The sequence below is a fragment of the Coregonus clupeaformis genome, chromosome 21 (assembly GCF_020615455.1).
Source record: "Coregonus clupeaformis isolate EN_2021a chromosome 21, ASM2061545v1, whole genome shotgun sequence".
Taxonomy (NCBI): domain Eukaryota; kingdom Metazoa; phylum Chordata; class Actinopteri; order Salmoniformes; family Salmonidae; genus Coregonus; species Coregonus clupeaformis.
The window spans coordinates 11620592-11632889 of record NC_059212.1 but is presented as its reverse complement, the minus strand read 5'-3'; positions in this window follow the sequence as shown (position 1 = coordinate 11632889).

Genomic DNA, 12298 nt, shown 5'->3' with positions numbered 1-12298 from the left:
ATGTAAGCTAACGCCTTTTATTTCCCTGTGATGGAAGGTGCAGTAAATTGCCGCAGACAGGCTGGGGGTGTACACTACCGACTGTAGCATTCCGAACTCCGACATCACAGCCCATTTAGGCGGGAGCCACCCTTTATGAAGCCATGGCTCCCAGTCCCACTAGTCTCTTTACGACAGTTAGTGGGTAGACCGCAGGCGCTCCTGAGAGAGGTAAGCTTTAAAGCAGCAGTGCATGATATCCCCGTGGTCTACTCTCAAAGCTTAGGGCTCATATAGTGGAAATCTAAAATCAGGGCCTTGACTGAGTATGCTGCAGTAGGCCGACTGTTTCGCATGCAGGAAAGTATGTTACTGCCAGATTTTTTTTTACATACATACTTGATGCTAGCAGATGGTGCATCGTTATATTTGGCAGTTTGAGATTAATTTATGGAAACACGATTAGGGTGTGAGGGAAGTTCCTGAGGCGCCCCAAGAATAATTAAAAGTCCTATTATCCTTTGGAGATCGTATCAGCTCTGTCCAGACCAATTCAATTCATATGCACCCATGTGCACTCACAACTCTGCTATGAAAATTAGCCTACATCATCTCTTAACAATGAAATAGCCAGAGAGATCACAGTTGGGTGTATAAGGTAAAACAACTCTTTGGAACCATAGGACTCATCCCAGCATTAATAGACCAGACACCTGAGCTTCATTAAGTCAAGCGGTAGAATCTGTCAAGCACAGTTAGTGGCTGTGTGGCATCTCATTGGTCAGGAAGACGACCAATAGGCTGGTCGCCATGAGATGAACAGCGGAATCTGAGATGATCACCCGCAGGCATCTGGGGAACTTTGCGAGTTCGGGAAACCGTGACCCAGATCTTAAAGATGGCTCCACTATCCAATTTCCCTCGGAACTAACATCTAGCCAAGCATGTTAATGCAGACCAGCAGTCTTATCACGCTAGCACACACCAGGAATACTGGTTAACTGCAAATTCAGTCTGTGTGTGTGTGTGTGTGTGTGTGTCACCTTTTCCAGTGGAAGATCAACTGCTGTTGACTTAGTGGATGACTTCATCCTTGAGGGTGAAACCTCCAGACATGCTACTGTATGAATCACATTTAGAGAGGAGGTAGTAATGATTGCAATACTGGCCTACTAATGTTAGATTTCCTGATGAGAGAAATTGAACTTCAAAAATGATACTGTCAAGCTGTCATATATTTGTGACCCACTGGATAACAATATGGCGGTAGCCCCAAGTCCTTTTGATTGAGGCAAAAATATGGCTACAGTAAGACGGCCTTGAATTATAAACTATATAGATTATGATGACATAACACCCAAGGATGTAGGCCTAATATTTCTGCAGCAAAATTATACTTCTTTATCACAACAAAATGTCACTGGTCATTTCATATGACAGCTGATATTGTGAGCTTGGGGTAAAGATGGTTGACTTCTACTGCAGATATTGTTTAGCTAGGTAGCTTTTCCATTTGATTACTGCTTTAAGCTAAAAGCTATAGCTTGCCAGTGGCAGGTCACTCCCAGGACATGTGCTAGTGGTCATATCTGAAAACGAATTTCCTTTTCTCCTCTTAAATCCCCAGTCCCCACCATATGTCGCAAACCGGGAGAGACCGAAAGACAAGATAAATACTCTTGATATTTGACTTGTTTCTCTGTAGGATTAAGAACAGGGGGGATGTAGAAGCTTTGCAACAACTCAAAATGTCATTGGTGCCTTAACTTATTTTGAGGAAATAGTGTGTCAGTAGAAGCTACACAGCAAACCATCTAGGTCCTAGTTCTGTATGACAAGGATCCATTCTCATATCCGGCCTATGCGCTAACTCAGTGGTCACCAACCGGTTGATCTCCAAGGCATTCCTAATTGATCATCAAACATTTTCTGTAAAAAATGTGTTTTGCGCTGTTGGCGGTAGGTGCACTTGATTCAGCAGCTCTAGCGCCAGGAAGGCAAAGTGTTCCCATTTTGAACTATTTCATGCGTCTGAAGGTAGAACTCCGCCTACCCAGCATTCCCAGAGAGCAAATCAAGTGCACCTATAGGCCTACCGATGGCCAATCAGATAGCTCAGATCACAGTGTCTGCAGTTTCCTTCGAGCCACAGCAAAGTTGTTACTGTGAGATTTCAAAACGTTTAAAACCATGACTAGAGAGAGACTCAACGAATACAGCAAAGAGCTGCTGTTTATGTGGAAGTTCATTTTTAAGTTGTTATTCAGCACTGTCAACACTTTGTTCAACACCTTTATAAGCCATAAAATACGTGTTCTTCCTACTTCCACACGTTGCAACCAGCACTGCAGCTGCAATGAAGGAGTATAGGAAAGTGTTCCGATAAGCTTGCGTTGTTATTATTAGCGGCTTTGTCTTTTTTTTTATAAATCGAGGAATATTTCACTTTTTATGGTCATAGGAGTAACATGAATTGGTGCATGAGGCAGAAATAATTCAGTGCGACTTGAGTTTCCCCTTTTCTCAGCGGAGGGAAGGAGGGCGGAGGGACGGTCAGAGGCAGCCTCACCGCTGCTCCCTCCCTCCCCTCAGAGACTGACCATCAGATGCAGGCCATCAAAAAAGCTAATTATTATGCTCACTTAGCTGTGCCTCACAAGTAATGCAACAAATTATCTATTACCAGTGTGATCATATACCTACAATATTTGTTATATAATTTCCAAATGGTCTGAGAAGAATAACCTTGGCAGGGCAATTCAAGCATAGCCAATATGCAGTGATAATGTACTGGGCCTATAGCCTACTCCAAGAACCTCATTGCTACAGAACAGTTTTTAATTGGTTAATGTTGCATAGGCTTTCGTTTTTTAAGTAATGTTTTTTATTTTATTTTTATCTGAGCGTTAGATCTCGGCTTGCATTTTGACTCAGAAAGTAATCTTGACTCAGAAAAGGTTAGTGACCACTGTTGTAACTGTACTGAGCAGATCGACTATTTCAAAGCATTCCCTGGTTAAATTAAAACCCTGACCAAAAAAAGTATACAAAATTGCAAGAATTTTGCTACAAAGAGTTACGATTTTGTATCCTAGAAGCACTTCCCTTTTCTTTCTACTAGCTTTCAAGTAATTGTTCAATGTTATCAGTGTGCTTCTATTATTGTAGCATTCTAAGGCCCTAACCAGAACTTGTTAAAACACAAAGCAGAGGTTAGGTTAGAAACCTACAGGTAAGTGCAACCAGCAGAGGTCATAGGGGAAAAATACCCGCAGTGCAGTGATGGTACAAACAACCTGGCCCAGTCATCAGTGCAGAAGAGTTCTGTGAGCTGTGGTTCCTCCCTCATTTCCCCTCTGAGGGCTACTGGGTTTCATCAAGAGCTGCCTGTGTCATACTGAACGCAGCACTTGGCTGGACAGGGCGGGGGAGTCACCAGATCCAGATCCACACAGGAACACAAAGCCCTTTCATCATTCCTTTTCCTAGAAAAGCTTTTCTGCTTTGCAACAAAAGGAGGATGGGCTTGGGCATGATGACGGTGAGAAAATCCTCAGGAGATACAAATGCATGTTTATGAGAGTCAGTGTGTGCATGTGTGATATGCGAGCAACCGGCAACGCCGTACCATATAGGCCTAATCCTCGCTCAATAGAACCTTTCTAGGAAAGTGGGGCGACAAGTGGTGTTTAGAGGGCTTTCCAGGGCTCTGGGTGGATGTGAGGGGAGCAGTGAGAGGATTAGGGGGACAGGAGAGGGCGGGAGGCCAGGGCCCAGGTGGGACTCAAGGTCACATTCTGAGGTATGGCCCAGTCATGACAAAAGCCACTACAAGCTGCCAGCCAGCTGTGTGGCCTATCCCTGTTACATGTCATTTGCACCATGCATGAGCAAAGTCATTATAGCCTATAATTTAACTTCTCCTGTGAGAACAATGAGCACGGGCTGACCGCAGCCAAATAGTTATCCATATTACCGGAGCTTCCTCTTATTCTTTCTAACCATTACGATAGCAGATTCGCATCTGCAATTTATGGAAAATGCAAAAACTTGAGATAACAATAGATGGCGAAGTCAAAGATAGGCCAGTGGTTTCATCTGTGGCGAAGTTTCCCTAAATCAATGCTTATGACAAATCCAGCTCCAGAAACAGCCATAGAGCCAGCTGGCTAATCTATTGAATACGGTGTAGTTTTAATTTAATTTTTTAACTACACTGTATTCAAAAGAGAAGGTTAGCAAGATAGCTAGCTACACTGACAGCGGTCAGTGCACTATTTGTTGATGTTCATCAACTCCACGTGTAAATCCCATTTACCCAATTAATTAATATGTTTAAGTAGCCTTCGTCATTCTTTGAACGTGGAACCTAAACGTGCATTTCATCTCTAGGACAGTCAATTACATCGAAATAGTGGCGGCGGCGGCGGGGGGGGGCTTTTAACTTTTATATAAAAGTGAGGCAAATTCTATTTCATTCACTTGTTGAGCGGTAACACTTTCCGCAGAAGGAATTACACAAAAAATAGCTTTGACTGAGTTGGGACTTGTTTTGTTCCATAGGCTATTACATGAAAATGACAAAGATAGAGGCCCAAAAATCCCCCAGAGATTGGCATGATTACCTGAGCAAATATCATGGATTCAGTTTCTCCAGCAGCTGAAAACTGCTGCACATGCACACACAACATCACGCACAGTTTGAGCTTCAGCCTGACCCATTTGTGTGGCTTATTCTGCTGCCACCACTGTCCCTCCAGCTCATCTCCTCCCTCCCACCCCTTATCATACCATCACTGTCACATCAACAACAAATAACCTACGTTAACGTCAATATGGGCAGCCACTTCCGCTACTTGCCACAAGAGGGTAGAGTGTGGCAAGGGGAGGCCATCCCAGACTATGGCATGAATTCAGTAGGACACACAGTCACGTGAGACTTGTCTTTCTGGGATAAGTCTATTTTAAACATTGAATAACAATAATGCTAGAGGGGGAAAAAACTGCTTTTTCCTTTTAGACATGTATGCAGGTGGTGGATTCGAGATGTGTAGTCCACTTGTGTAGATAGCATGACTGACTTTGTGCTAGCTAGCAAACGTTTAATTATTTTTGTGTTATGAAAGGAACTAGACACAGACACGAATGATCTGTTTAGTGTGTTAACACACTCTTGGTACTTTGTTGTAACCAAGTATTGGTGCTAAACCGTGTGTTATTGGATGCTAGCATGCTAGTTAGCTATGGAGTCATAGGATACGGTGCCCTGGGCGGTTTTCACGGAAGAATACTGTACCAAGTTAGCTAGCTGAATAAACTAAGTTAGAGTCTATTCCTAGAAAACATTGAACCGCTGTAGTTTACAACAATTATAATTTCTAAAGTGGAAGTTGGGAGAGTTATAATTGAGTGTTTCAGTGAAAGGTAAGTGAGGGAGGCCCCGCTCTCTCGCTTCCCCAGATGTTTAGTTCATTTTATTCCGATCTCTTTTGCATTGTTGTAGCCTTTTCTGTAGCCTGTCAACTATGTGTCTGTCTATCCCTGTTCTCTCCTCTCTGCACAGGACATTCAAACACTTCACACCAAGTGGCTACTGCCACTCTAATCTTGTGGTCCCTGCGCGCACGACCCACGTGGAGTTCCAGGTCTCCGGCAGCCTCTGGAACTGCCGTTTTGCAGCCAACAAGGCAGAGTTCATCTCAGCCTATGCTACCCTCCAGTCCCTCGACTTCTTGGCACTGACGGAAACATGGATTACCACAGAAAACACTGCTATTCCTACTGCTCTTTCCTCGTCTGATCATGTGTTCTCGCATACCCCAAGAGCATCTGGTCAGCGCAGCGGTGGCACAGGAATCCTCATCTCTCCCAAGTGGACATTCTCTCTTTTCCCCCTGACCCATCAGTCTATGTCCTCATGCTGTCACAGTCACTAGCCCATTCAAGCTTAACATCCTTATCATTTATCACCCTCCAGGTTCCCTTGGAGAGTTCATCAATGAGCTTGATAAGTTCCTTTCCTGAGGATGGCTCACCCCTCACAGTTCTGGGTGACTTTAACCTCCCTACGTCTGCCTTTGACTAATTTCTCTCTGCCTCCTTCTTTCCACTCCTTTCCTCTTTTGACCTCACCCTCTCCCCCTACTCACAAGGCAGGCAATACGCTTGACCTCATCTTTACTAGATGCTGTTCTTCTACTAATCTCACTGCAACTCCCCTCCAAGTCTCCGACCACTACTTTGAATCCTTTTCTCTCTCGCTCTCCTCCAACACTACTCACTCTGCCCCTACTCAGATGGCAATGTGCCGTCGCAACCTTCGCTCTCGCTCTCCCGCTACTCTCTCCTCTTCCATCCTATCATCTCTTCCCTCTGCTAAATCCTTCTCCCTCCGATCTCCTGATTCTGCCTCCTCAACCCTCCTCTCCTTCCTGTCTGCATCTTTTGACTCTCTATGTCCCCTATCCTCCCGGCCGGCTCGGTCCTCACCCTCCTGCTCCGTGGCTTGACGACTCATTGTGAGCTCACAGAACAGGGCTCCGGGCAGCCGAGCGAAAATGGAGGAAAACTAGACTCCCTGCGGACCTGTCATCTTTTCACTCCCTCCTCTCTACATGTTCTTCCTCTGTTTCTGCTGCTAAAGCCACTTTCTACCACTCTAAATGTCAAGCCTCTGCCTCTAACCCTAGGAAGCTCTTTGCCACCTTCTCCTCCCTGCTGAATCCTCCTCCTCCCCCTCCCTCCTCCCTCTCTGTAGATGACTTTGTCAACCATTTTGAAAAGAAGGTTGACGACATCCGATCCTCATTTATTAAGTCAAATGACACCGCTGGTCCTGCTCACACTGCCCTACCGTATGCTTTGACTTCTTTCTCCCCTCTCTCTCCAGATGAAATCTTGCGACTTGTGATGGCCGGCCGGCCGCCCAACAACCTGCCCGCTTGACCCTATCCCCTCCTCTCTTCTCCAGACCATTTCCGGAGACCTTCTCCCTTACCTCACCTCGCTCATCAACTCATCCTTGACCGCTGGCTATGTCCCTTCCGTCTTCAAGAGAGCGAGAGTTGCACCCCTCCTCAAAAAACCTACACTCGATCCCTCCGATGTCAACAACTACAGACCAGTATCCCTTCATTCTTTTCTCTCCAAAACTCTTGAGCGTGCCATCTCTAGCCAACTCTCCTGCTATCTCTCTCAGAATGACCTTCTTGATCCAAACCAGTCAGGTTTCAAGACTGGTCATTCAACTGAGACTGCTCTTCTCTGTGTCACGGAGGCTCTCCGCACTGCTAAAGCTAACTCTCTCTCCTCTGCTCTTATCCTTCTAGACCTATCTGCTGCCTTTGATACTGTGAACCATCAGATCCTCCTCTCCACCCTCTCCGAGTTGGGCATCTCCGGCGCTGCTCACTCTTGGATTGCGTCCTACCTGACAGGTCGCTCTTACCAGGTGGCGTGGCGAGAATCTGTATCCGCACCACATGCTCTCACCACTGGTGTCCCCCAGGGCTCAGTTCTAGGCCCTCTCCTATTCTCTCTATACACCAAGTCACTTGGCTCTGTCATATCCTCACATGGTCTCTCCTATCATTGCTACGCAGACAACACACAATTCATTTTCTCCTTTCCCCCTTCTGATAACCAGGTGCCGAATCGCATCTCTGCATGTCTGGCAGACATATCAGTGTGGATGTTGGATCACCACCTCAAGCTGAACCTCGGCAAGACGGAGCTGCTCTTCCTCCCGGGGAAGGACTGCCCGCTCCATGATCTCGCCATCACGGTTGACAACTCCATTGTGTCCTCCTCCCAGAGTGCAAAGAACCTTGGCATGACCCTGGACAACACCCTGTCGTTCTCCGCTAACATCAAAGCGGTGACCCGATCCTGCAGGTTCATGCTCTACAACATTCGCAGAGTACGACCCTACCTTACACAGAAAGCGGCACAGGTCCTAATCCAGGCACTTGTCATCTCCCGTCTGGATTACTGCAACTCGCTGTTGGCTGGGCTCCCTGCCTGTGCCATTAAACCCCTACAACTTATCCAGAACGCTGCAGCCCGTCTGGTGTTCAACCTCCCCAAGTTCTCTCATGTCACCCCGCTCCTCGGCACACTCCACTGGCTTCCAGTTGAAACTTGCATCTACTACAAAACCATGGTGCTTGCCTACGGAGCTGTAAGGGGAACGGCACCTCCTTACCTTCAGGCTCTGATCAGACCCTACACCCAAACAAGGGCACTACGTTCATCCACCTCTGGCCTGCTAGCCCCCCTACCTCTACGGAAGCACAGTTCCCACTCAGCCCAGTCAAAGCTATTCGCTGCTCTGGCACCCCAATGGTGGAACAAGCTCCCCCACGACGCCAGGACAGCGGAGTCACTGACCACCTTCCGGAGACACTTGAAACCCTACCTCTTTAAGGAATACCTGGAATAGTATAACAGTAATCCTTCTACACCCCCCCTCCCCCAGTGGTGGTTGTCCCACTGGCTATCCTAAGTTGAATGCACCAATTTGTAAGTCGCTCTGGATAAGAGCGTCTGCTAAATTACTTAAATGTAAATGTTGATGTGGATGTGGATTAGGGCTGTATTCTCTCAGACTCATGCACTCTATGACCTGAGGCTGAGGGAGGTAAGTGAGTAATAATGCTCTAGATTCACAGTAGGTTAAAGCATTACCACCTCTTCTAATTAGAACGTGGTTTGAAAGAGGGCAACGTTCAGTAGAGTACGACGTTGTGGAGTTTTCAGATATATAGATATTATGTAGAAAACAGTCCTCACTGACACGTAGAGTAAGGAATCATGTCAGCTCTATTCATGGCATTTCTGTCTGCAACGTTCTATGCGTTGCACCGTCGGAAACGCAACCCAAGAGTGTAGGTTTGAGAGAATGGCATCACAACATTTGCGAAACAGATGATTATCTCAGAACTTCCTGGTCAAATAAAAAGATTACATAAACAATGCATATCATCGCTACGCTACCTTAATCAACCTAGAGAATAAGAGACTATCTTCCATTGCCATCTTCATCAGTTTAGCAAAAGGGCTACCGTTTGAGTGCTTACTGTTCTGGTGCCCTTGGCATCGGTGTGTCCATCCTGATGGAGGAGTGTCGTGTACGCATTGACCCCCCTGTAAAAGCAGCCCCAAAGTGCTCTAGGCTCAGGTGTACTCTGGGGTGTGGGTATGGCCGGAGTACGACCTTGCAGCAGCAAAGGAAAACCATTGATCGTCATGGCTCTCAACTGGATAGTTGGCCTAAACATCTGCACATCTTCAATTAGCCACCTGACCAAGTCAAATGGGTCAAACCAGTAATGCAAAAATGACATCGACCCCTGGCAATTACTCCTTGTCACGTCATGTAGATCTAAAAGGATAAGCAATATGGCAATGGCTCCACCTTGCCCTCAGAAAGGCTAGGTGACAATTTCGCCATTTTTCTGCTTACACCTATGGAAACCTTTCAGGTCTACACAAGTGACTATACGGCCTGTAGGTGTTCACTCTCCACTGCAGTAGGTAAAATGAGGCAGTTAGTGGGTGTAGGCACTAAGCAGTACAGTATATACAGTGCATTCAGAAAGTATTCAGACCCCTTGACCTTTTCCACTTTGTTACATTACAGCCTTATTCTAAAATTGATTACATTATTTTTTTCCCTCAATCTACACACCCATAATAACAAAGCGAAAACAGGTTTAGAAATCTTTGCACATTTTATATAATTTTTTTAAATAAAATTACATACATACATATACACACTACCGTTCAAAAGTTTGGGGTCATTTAGAAAAGAAAAGCATTTTTTTTGTCCATTTAAATAACATCAAAATGATCAGAAATACAGTGTAGACATTGTTAATGTTATAAATGGCTATTGTAGCTGGAAACGGCTGATTTTTTATGGAATATCTACATAGGTGTACAGAGGCCCATTATCAGCCACCATCAGTCCTGTGTTCCAATGGCACGTTGTGTTTGCTAAACCAAGTTTATCATTTTAAAAGGCTAATTAATCATTAGAAAACCCTTTTGCAATTATGTTAGCATAGCTGAAAACTGTTGTGCTGATTAAAGAAGCAATAAAACTGGCCTTTTTGAGACTAGTTGAGTATCTGGAGCATCATCAATTGTGGGTTCGATTACAGGATCAAAATGGCCAGAAACAAATAACTTTATTCTGAAACTCGTCAGTATATTCTTGTTCTGAGAAATTAAGGCTATTCCATGCGAGAAATTGCCAAGAAACTGAAGATCTCGTACAACGCTGTGTACTACTCCCTTCACAGAACAGCGCAAACTGGCTCTAACCAGAATAGAAAGAGGAGTGGGAGGCCCCGGTGCACAACTGAGCAAGAGGACAAATACATTAGAGTGTCTAGTTTGAGAAACAGACGCCTCACAGGTCCTCAACTGGCAGCTTATTTAAATAGTACCCGCCAAACACCAGCCTCAACGTCAACAGTGAAGAGGCGACTCCGGGATGCTGACCTTCTAGGCAGAGTTGCAAAGAAAAAGCCATATCTCAGACTGGCCAATAAAAAGAAAAGATTAAGATGGGCAAAAGAACACAGACACTGGACAGAGGAAGATTGGAAAAAAGTGTTATGGACAGACGAATCGAAGTTTGAGGTGTTCGGATCACAAAGAAAAACATTTGTGAGACATAGACCAAATGAAAAGATGCAGGAGGAGTGCTTGATGCCATCTGTCAAGCATGGTGGAGGCAATGTGATGGTCTGGGGGTGCTTTGGTGGTGGTAAAGTGGGAGATTTGTATAGGGTAAAAGGGATCTTGAAGATGGAAGGCTATCACTCAATTTTGCAACGCCATGCCATACCCTGTGGACGGTGCTTGATTGGAGCCAATTTCCTCCTACAACAGGACAAAGACCCAAAGCACAGCTCCAAACTATGCAATAACTATTTAGGGAAGAAGCAGTCAGCTGGTATTCTGTCTATAATGGAGTGGCCAGCACAGTCACCGGATCTCAACCCTATTGAGCTTGACCGTATGGTACACGTAAGAAGTGCCCATCAAGTCAATCCAACTTGTGGGGAGGTGCTTCAAGAAGCATGGGGTGAAATCTCTTCAGATTCCCTCAACAAATTGACAACTAGAATGCCAAAGGTCTGCAAGGCTGTAATTGCTGCAAATTGAGGATTATTTGACGAAAGCAAAGTTTGAAGGACACAATTATTATTTATATTTAAAAAAACATTATTTCTAACCTTGTCAATGACTACATTTCCTATGCATTTTGCTATATTTCCTATTCAAACTAATTTCATGTATGTTTTCATGGAAAACTAAGTGACCCCAAACTTTTGAACGGTAGTATATATACCTTATTTACATAAGTATTCAGACCCTTTGCTATGAGACTCGAAATTGAGCTCAGCTGCATCCTGTTTCCATTGACCATCCTTAAGATGTCTGTACAACTTGGATTCAACCTGTGGTAAATTAAATTGATTGGACATGATTTGGAAAGGCACACAACTGTCTATATAAGGTCCCACAGTTGACAGTGCATGTCAGACCAAAAACCAAGCCATGAGGTCGAAGGAATTGTCCGTAGAGCTCCGAGACAGGATTGTGTCGAGGCACAGATCTGGGGAAGGGTACCAAAAAATGTCTGCAGCATTGAAGGTCCCCAAGAACACAGCGGCCTCCATAATTCTTAAATGGAAGAAGTTTGGAACCACCAAGACTCTTCCTAGAGCTGGCCGCCCGTCCAAACTGAGCAATCGGGGGAGAAGGGCCTTGGTCAGGGAGGTGACCAAGAACCCGATGGTCACTCTGACAGAGCTCCAGTGTTCCTCTGTGGAGATGGGAGAACTTTCCAGAAGGACAACCATCTCTGCAGCACACCATCAATCAGGCCTTTATGGTAGAGTGGCCAGACGGAAGCAACTCCTCAGTAAAAGGCACATGATAGCCCGCTTGGAGTTTGCCAAAAGGCACCTAAAGGACTCTCAGACCATGAGAAACAAGATTCTCTGGTCTGATGAAACCAAGATTGAACTCCTTGGCCTGAATGCCAAGCGTCATGTCTGGAGGAAACCTGGCACCATCCCTACGGTGAAGCATGGTGGTGGCAGCATCATGCTGTGGGGATGTTTTTCAGCGGCAGGGACTTGGAGATTAGTTAGGATCGAGGGAAAGATGAACGGAGCAAAGTACAGAGAGATCCTCGATGAAAACCTACTCCAGAGCGCTCAGGACCTCAGACTGGGTCAAAGTTCACCTTCCAACAGGACAATGACCCTAAGCACACAGCCAAGACAATGCAGGAGTGGCT